Source organism: Pelodiscus sinensis, chromosome 1 (assembly GCF_049634645.1).
Source record: "Pelodiscus sinensis isolate JC-2024 chromosome 1, ASM4963464v1, whole genome shotgun sequence".
Classification (NCBI taxonomy): domain Eukaryota; kingdom Metazoa; phylum Chordata; order Testudines; family Trionychidae; genus Pelodiscus; species Pelodiscus sinensis.
Window position 1 is genome coordinate 185,911,783 of NC_134711.1, and position 12,679 is coordinate 185,924,461.

Consider the following 12,679-nt stretch of genomic DNA (forward strand, 5'->3'; position numbering starts at 1 on the left):
ACAGAGGCCCCTGCATCAATTCACATCACCCTGCATCCCGCCTGCCTCCTCCTTCCATCCCTTCACTTCCCCAGTGCTCAGCTGCTGTGTGCGACTGGAGAGGCCCTGGAGCAGCCCCCCTCCCCAGAGAGGAACAAAGCTGCGAGCCGCACAGCTTTTCCTCTCCCCCACCCTCGTGCTCTAGGAAGGGAGAGCTGGCCAAAGCTGGGAGCTATGTGGCCTTTCCTCTCCTCCACCCCATGCTCCAGGACGGGGGGCCAAAGCCAGGAGCTACATGGCCTTTCCTCTCCCCACCATTTGGAGCGGGGTGGAAGCCACGAGCCACGTGGCCTTTCTCCTCCCACCTGGTGCTCGGGAGGGGGGGGGGATAAGCCATGTAGCCTCTCCACTCCCCCCTCCAGTACTCCAGGGGGCCTCACTCTCTCAGGTGATTCAGGGGGGCAGGAGCTGCACCCTCTCCCCATATCGCAGCCCCCTCAAAACATCCTAGGTCAGGGGGAGATCCTGGACAGTCTGGCCCCGGCCCCCCTCCCTGGTGGCCGGGGGGAGGTAAGAGCCAAGGCCAGTGGGTGGGGGTGGAAGAGGCCAGGGGGGCAAGAGCAGAGGGGGGCAAGAGCCGGGGTGGCCTCAGACCCTCTCTGGTGTGGGGAGAGTCTCAGCCTCGGCCCAAACACCTGGCGGCTGGAGAAAGACAGCCAGGCCAGCCTTGGCCCAGCCCGACCCCTCGCCGGCCAGGGAGGAGGAGCTGGGGCTGGCCTGGCCTCAGGGGACGTGACAGCCAGCCGGAGAGAGCTGGGGCAGGGCAGAACTGCCACACCTCAGCCGAGCCCTCCCCAGCAGCTGGGGAAGGGAGCCAGGACTGCCTACCCCCAAAGAGGGAGTAGCAAGCAGGGGGCACTGCCCCCTAGTCTATTTTTTAATACAGGCAGTCCTCGGGTTACGTACAAGATAGGGACTGTAGGTTTGTTCTTAAGTTGAATTTGTATGTAAGTCGGAACTGGTACATATTGTAGGGGAAACTCTAGCCAAACATTTCTCCAGAGCTCAGTTTTATTCTCCCACACCTCACTTCCCTCAGTCCTTTATTCTCAAGCTGAGGTGTCTGCTGAGAAAAGCCGCTCCGCGTCTCTCTGGTCTGCTGGGGGAGGCGCTAGCTTCGCGTCTCCGTGGTCTGCTGGGGGGAAGCAGCTAGTGTGGGGTTGCCTCACCCCCTTTGTAAGTAGGGATCTGATGTAAGTCGGATCCATGTAACCCGGGGACTGCCTGTATAGTTTTTCCCCTCTATATGACACTGACTATTGTACGTGGTAAGGCACAGGGGACTGGGAAACCCTGCCTGCTAAAGATTTCCTATATGATTTGTGGACAGTGTTGTAGATTTAAAATCAGCATGAATCATTATGGTCATCTAGTCTGATCCCCTACATAATTTAGCCACAGAACTGCATTTAAGGATTTCTTCGTGTTGCAGAAAACCACGGATGTAAATGCCCATAACAAATGTTAAATTATTTTATTTTAATCATTTAACTGGTGAACCCCTAGTGGGGGCTGCTCCAGATAGGGGCAACAACCGCCAGAGGTCCTGCCAGCCAGCCTGCTGCAGGCAGGGGGCTGCTCCGGTCCTGGCCAGGCCCACTGCACCCCTCGCAAGCTACTCCCCAGCTCAGCCCTCCAGTTAATCAGTTACCCTTTAAGCATGCCGGTAAAGCTCATTCTTATCAGTTAACCATTTTACATCTCTCCTTGCTAGTGGATGAACAACAGAGCCTACATATTGAAATCTGTTCAAATCTGTTTGAAATAAAAAAAATCCAGTGGTTGTTTACTCTCACTATTAAAAAGTTGTCTTATTTCCACATCAAAGTTGGCCAAATTCAGCTTCTATACACTGGCTTTTGTAATGCCTTTTAGTCTAGCACCAGTATTTCTCAATGACTGGTCCATGGACCAAAGCTGCACCCTAGATCTCTCTGACACAATTTAGGAAGGCAGCAAGCCAGTCCCTGGTATCCAAAAGAAACCCTAGCCTAGCAGAGAATGAATGTTCTAATATCCTATTTCCTCCTCATTTATGTCCACTTTAAAGATGGGAGAACTAAGGCACTTGAGTTCACTCAGTTCATCATATATTCAGATCTGGGTCTACTATGCATATTATTTGATCCAAAGTTAATGGAAAGTTTGCTTAATCATGTGAAACCCATTATTAAGGCATTTATCTCCATAAAGAATTCTGGTGATTAATTAAAATCCCCCATTAACTTACCATTGTGATGTAATAGTTTTATTGATTACAGTCTGCTTGGCTTCAGGACTACAACAAATGGCATCCTATTCCACCTTGCACTTTCATTTAAAGCCTTGGATGGGTTCTTAAACCTTGATTAGGCAGGAACACAGAGTCTCTCTCTCTCTCTCCAGTGCATTACATATACAGTTCTTTAGCTAGGTGCAGTGTTTTCACATACATCAGATGACATGGTCCCATTGCCTTGAACAATTTACAGTCTAGGGCCCTGATCCAGAAATTGGTTCTGTGGATAGGCCCTTAGACTCATATGAAGTTTGACTGATTTCAACAAATCTCCTATAAAGTACAGGAATCTACCCATCTATTTCCCCTTTCAGGTTCAGGACCTAATTTAGACTCCCTATGTTCTAACATAAATGTCATATATGTAGGTATCAAAAAGTCAGAAAAGGAATCCCTCCTCTCCTCTCCTCTCCTCTCCCCCGATATAAGCATTCAGGTAATTAGCACTAAAGGGACACATATATAAACCTTGCTAACATAAGGTTTGTACTGGCTTACCTACAAACTTATGCAAGTACAAATGTCATTGATTAATTTAAAGATGGCCATTGCAGAACCCAGATTGCATTTGTCATAGGATCATCCCGGTATAACATTTCTAAAACATACTTTGAAAACATTTGCTGAGTGTGGAGCTGAAGTTAGGGAATGAATCCTCATCATGTTGGCAATCATAGATCAAAAGCCAGAATATTACTATAATCCCTAATATAACAGTACAAGAATATATTTTCTTGCATCCCATTAGCTGAAATTGCTCAAAAGATTCCATGTTTGGAAACTGATAAAAGGGTTGGGTTTTGTTCTAATTTTGAATGGTGCCCCACTGGTGGAGACGTTGACAATCCCCACCAGTTAGAAGTTGAAAGGAAGGTAAATTGGATGGGGAGATGAAAGAAGTGTGTCTCAATGATTAAAGTACTTTACTCAGGAGGATGTTTTCTGGCATGTAGAGTGGGGGAAGACTTACCCTGAGAAATGGCTGAAACTTGAGTTTGCTTAGAGGTGAGGACATCGTCACTGAGCTATATAGAATGCAGAATGTCAATAGTATGGACAACATAGTCTCTGAAAACCCCTGAATCTTGTGCCTTGAACATCCAAAGCGCAAAGACAGACAGCTAACATATTCCTTGTAAACAGCTTGTGTTCATAAAAAAATGCAAGCACATAATTCCTTTCTTTAGATGAGTATTAGCCTTTTCCGTTTCCAACACCACAATGGACTTAGCAATAGACCATACTAATCTGTGTTTTGTAATTCGTTTGTTGGCTGTATGTGTGGCATAAAGGGCACCGGATGAACAAATGCTGACTGACTGCTTGGAGATAGTATACAGTACTTGATTTCTCCTTCTGTCCGTCTCCTCCTAATTTTTATAGTGAGATGAAACCTAAAGTAGGAAAGCTGATTGGTTCAGTTTACCTGCTACTCTATTAAAAAGTGATAACTGACATTGTAATGCATGATATGTTGCATTCCTTCATAAGGCAACAGTAATTGAATACACATGAAACTCTGGTGCACTATGTGACCCTGGAGTGTGCCACACACCTGGAAGCAGTGAAGTTCAATTAACGTGTCATTGCTACTAATAATGGCTACTAGTGAGAGCCTCCAGCCAATTGTCACACCAGAGGAAACAGTCATCTTTGTATTTAACAGATGATAATATACAGTAAACATCAAAGATCCATTGTTTACATGCAGAGCTGTTCTGGATCAACAGTTAAAATCTTATTTTCTCAGTAAGTTGGTTTTTTTATTGAATTACCGGTACTCGATTTAAGTTATTCATACACTGTGTATGTCTACCTTTGTGGGAAAATTTATAAATACTAAAATGAAATCAGTTGAGAACCATTAGTGGCCTAAATCAAATAACACTGAGACAAAGCTTCATGTAATAAAAAAAAAATACAGATCACACACTTGCTCAGAATAGCCTAAAGTAAAATGACTTGACGTTTCTGATTTAATTTGACAAAACCCAGGAAATTCAGAGTTAAGGGCTAAAACACCATCCTTAACTTGCTTCACGGCTAAAATCAAGTTATAGAGATTTTTGTGGGTGGGTATTTTTGCTCATTTTTTGTCACAGAGACAATCTGATCATTTTTTTCTTTCCATTTTATTTACAAAAAGAGAGGGACTTGATTACATTCAAGAAAATAAAATGCACAATTGCTGTTTACCATCACAGAAGCAGATATGGAGAGAATAATCCTGCTTAATATATTAAATATGTGGTCTGTATATTGTGTTTGTAGTAGCAGTCCAGAGGCAAGTTATTTTTTCTAGCAATTGAATCTGAAAAAAACTAATTAAACTACTTAACAGCCACTTGGGCAGGCAAGAGGTCATCTCAGTTCTCTCTGGTTCCCCATCAACCAGTGCTCCATAGAAGGCTGTCAAGTTATAAACATGACATCATTGGAAAAACCCTCAGCGACTGAACATTTTAAACTCATACTTTAAGGCCATGACACTGCTTCCTGGAGTTTAGCCCTTTTGTGGGAGCCCTGCCCACTGCACTAGAACTTGGCATTTTCACTAGTGTTACAGCAAACCTCAGAGAGATTTTGTAGGTGACTTTATTAAGCTTCAGGATTCAGCTTCTTGTCTAAAATTGTATCAGAACCTTTGGAGATCTTCAGTCTTCCTTTTTATCAGCTACTTTTTTCTCTAGAACCTATTTCCATAATATCTATCTTGTTTCTCCTAATTTAATCAGATCCTTCTCTCTTACCTAGCTTCACTAATCTGTTAACTAGCCCTGCTCTTTTATCTGCCCTATAAGGTCAATCAGTTCTCCAGCTGATCCTTTTAGCCAGACATGCTGATGTGACTCTCATTCTCTGTTTTCCTCCTGCTTTTCTTTTCTCTCCCTCCACTCTCTTCAGACCAGATTAATTTCTGTTCTGTCTACCAGGATCCCTCATACTTTTGCAATTTGACTTCAAATTCCATCACACGATCTCAGGGAGGCTAGTACTTTCAGTGGCCAGGTTTGTGAAGACAGTAGGCATAGCAATTTTATTAACTATATAAATATCCAGTTCAGTCTGACACGGTCTCTGTTTCTGGAGGTATTTCTAATTCCCAATGGATATTCTTGGAAGGTTAAAGGAATTGGCATAGTGATTCCAATACTAACATTATTTCTCCTCTGTGCAATCCAATACTTAAAATATATGCAGGGTACACTGCTGTTTTCAAATCTCACTCCAACTACTGTTTCCCTTGGACAATTCCTAGAATGTACAAAGCTTAAAGAGGAAACAGAAGATAAAGAAGAGAAGGAAAGGAAAGAGAAAAAAATGAATCCTGTTCTGTTATTTTCTGGTCCTAAAGAAGAAATCAATGGCAATGCAAGAAATCTCTACTTGTGGTTGTGCTAGTTCACCTTATGGCTACCTTGGGAGATACCCAAATCCTGGGATAAATCAAGAGCTCAAGTGTCTCCTGGAGGTGGTTATTTGTGAACTGGCACTGGATAAAGGCACATCAGACCTCACTGTGGGGTGAACATTGTGTCTCAGATAAGGAACATTTTAAAAAATGCAGTGCTCACAAAAATATCAGCTACACAGCCCTAGGGACTTAAGCCCTTTGCTCTCTAGATGAGACCAAACTTATAGTAAGGATAATTACTGATGCTATTTTAATTCAAACCCTACCAAGTTCAGGGGCAATTTTGGTTGAGGATTTCAAATAAACAGGTCTGCTTCCCTATGTAAAGAACAAGTCCAGCAGTGAAAGCTTTTGCACATGGCCCCACCAGATTTTCTGGGCCTGGCAGGAGCAAGAGTAGAGCAGGGTTTAGGTTGTTTTCCTTTCTGAGACTGCAAACAAGTATCACAATTATTGTGAACAGTGTATTGAATGAAGGTTGCCATTGTTTCCGCTATTTTGGTTACCCTAAGATAGAGCAGCAATTCGCTCTCTATGTAAGCTAGGGTAGAATGCAGCGTTTTCCAGATGCAGGACCACAATCTACACTGACTGCCACCTGAAGCTAACGGTTTTCACTAGAGCCGGGGCCACATAGATTGGGGGAAGGAGGCAGGGCTAAATCTGAAACTGAGGCCCCAACACACTTTCAAAAAAAAAAACCCAAGGGGACAAATAGCATGTAGGGAGCGTTGGGTAGCAGGGGGAAGGGAGGAGAACAAGCCATGTACCTCGCAATGGCAATGGCTGTATCTCAAGGTCCAGCTCCCTGCTCCAGAGGTCACACCACTGTTAACTCAAATGTGGATTTATTGTTCCTTCATCGCGATTGATAGGAGGCCAGGCCAAACCTGAGTGATGCAGTGATTTAGTGACTTTTAAGATGACATACCAGCAGGAAGAAGGGTGAGAAAATGCCATACTTTCTTTTTTATGGAGTTTCCTAATCATTTTTCCATTGTGGCATGTGTAGTTTTCCCTCCTTCCTGCTGCAGGAGAAACTCTGGAAAACTTCCTTAACCCTGGATCATAGGGGACCCCTCACAGGAAGTGAGAGGCATCTAGATTTGGAGGGGAGTAAGGAGCCATGGGATATGAACATCCTGTTTCTAATCTATCTTTTTCAGGAGGTTACCAAGAATAGATGGTTGGTATCTTATACCAGAATACAGTATAAAAGCACATTGGCTCCTGGGGTGATTTAAAGAATGCTAGGGGTCTATTCAATGGTATACTGCTAATGACAAGAGACCAGAGCTTTCCAAACATAGACTTCTCTGGCTTTCCAGGGACTAGTGGCTACATGTGTAAGTAATCCTAGGCATATATACCTCCTGATTTATAGAGCCAAGGAGACACTGTATGCTGCCTTCCTATGGCTAGGGCTACTCTTCCTATGACTACTCTTCCTACGGCTGCTCTTGATGGGCTCTCCGGGCCTTTGTCCAGAGAAACCCAGAACTCAATCTATAGAGATGTGGCCTAGAACATAGCCATCCTACCCATCCATGGGTACAGGCTTGGAGCTTGAAACATTGTAGTTAAAAGGTTTCAACACAAAACTCAGCATTGCTTCTACTCCCTATCCACCTTCCTCCCACAGGATGGGAGATTTTCACCAGTGGGGACACACAAATTAAGTCTGTGCTATTGAGTATTCTAATTCCAGTCACAGAGTTATAATCTGCAGTTATTGATTTGTTTCTTCTAGCACCCATAATGCAATATGTGCTTTCCAAACATACAGCAAGAAAGGGTCCTTCTGCCCCCTGAATTTACAGACTAAGGCTCTGCTTCTGCGTACACACTGATGTAAGTGAATATTACATATGTGAATAGTCCCATTGGTGTTAATGGGTTCACAAGGACATAATTTCAGAAACAGTGCCTAGAACACAGACTGTTTTAGAGGGCAATATCTTCTCAGCCTTAATGTGGTCCTAACAAAGAATTTTGCTGTGGCTTCGTTATTCAGTGAAGAATCAATACGCTCCAGAAGCTGCCACGGGCATGTAGATGTCTTGATAAAAAAACAAGCTATGTTATAGCCATTAATTGAAGCAATAATTTAAAATATAACATGAGTCTGCTGCATGAAGAGCTGAACATCCTGATATGTTTGCAGAATATTGAGCAACTCAGATATAAACCCTTGACTGGCATGAGTTTGTTGTGGATAGTTATTGATACCTGCAAACGTGGTGAATAGATGCTCAGAATGCTTTTGAAATATTTCGGTATGAGTGCACTTGGGTTTGTGGTTATTAGCTTTTCTTGGAGTACCAAAGCAGAATCTTCTTTGAAATCTAGCTGCTAGTGAGGAGGGTCCTGATGATCTAAGGAGAATAAAGTTGATGTTATAGTTGAAGCACATTATGGGAAGTCAGGAGTTGAACCCAGAGGTCGTCACTCTGCCACAGAGCTTGGGAAAGACATCCCAAGGGTGATTCCATTGCACCCTTACAAAGGCTGAGTCATTTGGCTTTAAGAAAATGCAGAGGGTGTAGAGAGCAATATTCATTTACCTCAAACCTGAAAAGAGTGAGCAAGTCTGCTGAATACCAGGGTCCCACCAGGACTGCTATTCCATCCCATAGACTGGAGTCGCAGTGCCAGATCCTCAGTGGCAGTTCAGAGAGTGAGCTTGTGGATGAATAACGAACCTTCCCATGCTCATCCTCATATAGGCCTTCCCCATATTCCCCAGGACACAGACCCTTTCTCATGCCTGCTGTCCAATCCATGTGGGTACTATTACCCAGGGTTTTGCTGAATCCAAAGCTCTTGGTAACTTTACTCTTTGTGAGGCAGTGACAGGCAATAAATCCACCAACAGATAGTTCATACAAGCAAGCCAACAAAAGCGCTTTCACTTAAAGCTCCTACTTCAGTAATACTCAGACCTCAGCGATTCAGGAGCCAAATTAGTGATCAACGTTAACAAAGGAGCCAAAGTTGTGTCAGTTCATTGTTTCATTTGCTAGTTTGTGTATATTATTCTCATGGAAAAAAAACCTGACTGAATATTATTATTTTATCAACTCTGTCTATTAGTAACATAGTAAAAATCCTCCTTGATTTAATAACTAAATTATACAGTGTTTTAATATCATGTGCAATAGGTGCTGGTAGGCAAGATGGTGGAAGTGTTTCTGTACTCCCTGCCTTCAAGTGGTTTCCATCATATTCGGGGTTTAGTTTTATTCAGTGTTTATTGTCCTGTTCCAGTGTTCCTGTCATGCTGCAAAGAGATGCAGGGGAGACCATTATAGAGTCACTTACAGCTCTAAAGCCTCAATTGGAGTATCATGGTTCTACTTTATTCAGTGTCCAGCTTTTACACACATCTCCTACAGAGTAGCAGAGCACAGGCCCAGCCAAAAAGTGTGCAGGGCCCAAGACAGCATGCTGAACCGTGTGGCTCCCGGCCCGGTGGGTGGAGCTGGGAGCTGGGCAGCGCAGGGCCCTGAATGCGCAGAGCCCAAAATCCAGGCCTGGCAGAGCACCCCAAATTAACCCTAGATTCAGATTTAGCCAAGATCTTGAGGCAGTCAAATGACTTTCTAGGCCAAAAGTGGCCAGCCTTCTGTCTAAAGGGGATCTTGAGAGGTGTCTATCAAGCTCAGATTTCTTTTTATATTATTGTATTATATAACTTGTTCATTTTTTTAAACAAAACTGCTGAAGAGGAAGTTGTGTGGCATTTTCAGCTTGCAGTTTGTGGTTTTCTATCAGTTCACTGGTTATATTTCACACGGCCATATTTAACTATTGCCAGCCTTTCCATCTGGCAAACCCTTATCATATTTGGCAGGAAGACACAGGGTCATATTTAGTCCTCATGGTCACTCACTTCCCCCTCCTCTCTTGGTTTGTTAGTTGTGCTAAGGTTTCAGAAATGGCCTTTGTACTTGCTTTCAGCAATGAACATAACAAATGGTATTCCAGCTGTAGGGAGGGGTCCAGGCATGTTAGTAGGCTATCAAAATCCCCCCCACCCCCCGATACAGTGTACAGAATTGGCAATACTGTTGTGCCTATGTAGAGTCATTGTGAAGCCAGTGGGGGTTCCTTATGGGCATATGGGTCTCATGTGGCTGCAGGGATCAAGTGGTGCAGGTCTGATTCCAATATATGGATCTAGACTTGTGAGGCAACTTCACTAGAGCCTGTACTTCCCCTACTAACCCAAGATAGTTATGCCCCAGAAACACCTAGTTCTTTGATTAAATACTGTATCAATCAGTCCTTGTGAGGAGGTGAGGGATGTATTACAAGTTAGTTGTTATAGGATATGCTATGAAATACTCAGAAGTCAGATTTAAAAAAATTTAGTCAGGATATTTTAGCAACCTTTAAACATATATCTGTAAACTGGAATACATACAATTATTTATGAATGTGCTTGCAAAATGGTAAAACATACATCCATGTAGAAACAGCAAGTTATATTAATCATTTCTAAATCATGAATAAAGTATTTATAAATGTTACCTTAAAGTATTACCAAAGTTCCTATGACAACCATTTTATAATATATCTAATGCCAAGCAGCCAAAAATACCACACCCCCAAAAAGAGTTTGCATCAAATCCTATATTCCTTAAAGGTTCATTATTCATTCCCACTAGATTAGTCACACTATTCATACAAGCTGAGGGTCACTGAGCACTAGCTCCAGTCAGCGAACAGAGCTAAGAAAACACTTTCATAATGTTCAGAGGATTTCAGACAAATGAAACAAAAATACTCTAGTGTGTGCTTTTCAAACTAGGTTTTTCCTATTTCTGCAGCATGGATATTTCCTCCCTGTGGTTGATATATTGCTTCTCATGTTCCCAGGGAAGACTTTCACCTTTTAAACTATCTACTGTAGCTTAAAGAAATACTGCTTTGCAGCCTATATCAGCAGAGACAAATGTTTGCTAATGATAATTAATATTAATTGCCCCTTTTTTGCAATACTTTCAGAAAATTCATCAAATACCAGGCCCAAATGAAACAATCAAGTTGGCCAGACCAAAATAACCGTATTTTTCTTCAGAAACTGAAAATTAAAAAGAAAATCAACTGATGGATTTTGTCCCACAAACATCAGCAGTCAGTGTGTATATAACTTACACATACTTTTTTTGTAAATGTCATCCATTTGCATTAATCCATCAACACTGACAGCTCTTCCAGTGCAATAACATGTAGATCACACTCAGTGCAGAAATATAAATAAATTGATTAGTTCTAAAAAAGGTCCCCTTTATTTTTTTTTAACAGCAGGGATTTTCTAGTCAATTACCTTAAGTAGCCTTTAACAAATACTAAAAATGCCACATGTGCAATGAGAGAGAGAACACTGATTTCTCCTTCCCTCTGTTCCTGGGCAGAAATGCAACCCACATCCCAGATGACTATTTCCAGATTTATGCCCACTGCAAATAATTTTGTCTTCAGTTACCAATGGTGATCTGTGCATCCTGCAAAAGTCAGCCAGTAATGATAATACAGGTTCAGCGAAAGAGCTGAAAATGATTCAGTGCAATCTTGCGTCTCAATCATGCAAAGATTTGCACATGTGCTTGATTTTTACATACTGTATGGAGTTACAGGTTCAAGGGCTTAATCTCATAATTCTGACAACATCAATGTAACACTTTTTGGAAATTATTCATCATAAATTTTGAATTTTTTGTCAATTAGTGTTATGTACCTTCTTTTCAGCAATGGGTTCAAGGAGCACACTATGCAGAAGGTTGATCTCACAGCCCATGCTCACCTAATGGTCCTCAATCACAGAGGCAACCAGCTGAATGTCAAAATGAGATCATGATTCAAGTGGCAATTCTGTTGGTTCCAAACAGAACCCAAGGAATCTGTACTTATTAGTAGATGGAGGGTTATTTTTGTTCCCCTGAGAGCAGTAGCTATTGGCACTAGCGAGTATTAGTTAAGAGATTGCAGGACCTGGCCCTAGTTCTTGAGCAAATACCAATGCTGACACCCTGCTACCATGCGAGGGTCTAACCCTGCAACTATTAAAAAATCTGATTAACTGAGCTCACTTGAGAAGCTCCACAGTATTTCCAATATGCCAGTCATTGTGTAAGCTGAACACCACAGACCTATGTTAGTAACGTGCATCATGTCTAACTCTAAAGAACTGTTCTTCCCCAGTCCCCAGAGGCTTTAAGGATTCAGTTTATAATTAGAAAAATTAGTAACTGGCACCCTTAAACCATGCTTAATGTTATGGATTGAGAGTAGTCGTGTTGTTTTCAGTAGGATTCCTCTCAGTGTAAACAGTTAGGCACATGCATAAACCTTGGTGGAATTGGGGCCTTACTCTGAAACTCCTCCATCATTGTTTAATTGCAATTGAAAGTTATGTTGATTAGGCTCTCCTAGGGTACATGTACACAGCCGAGCTAAAGTCGAATTAAACTACACAACTTCAGCTATATCAATTGCGTAGCTGAAGTAGAAATAGCTTAATTCCTTTTGGCGCTCTCTACACAGCAGGAAGTTGAAGGAAAAACACGCTTCCTTTGACTTCCCTTACTCCTCATGAAATGCGAGGAGTTACCATGAGTCGGAATAAAAAGTCCTCCAGCTCGACATTATTTCAATACAAAGGTTTGTAGTGTAGTAGACGCACACTATGTTATTTAGGAATAACATCAGTTATTTAGGAATAATATCCATTATTCCGAAATATCGCTGCTGTGTAGACGTACCCCTATTGTACTCCATTCCACACAGCACAATTTTCACTGATTGTACCATTCTCCCCCTCCCTCCAGACTAGTTATATACTCTAATTCCAAAACCACTCTTTAAAGTATGTGCAGAGGTAAAGGGCAAGGTCCTCTAAGTTCAAAATTAATACAAGTCCTTAGCTTTTACCTTTGGTATCT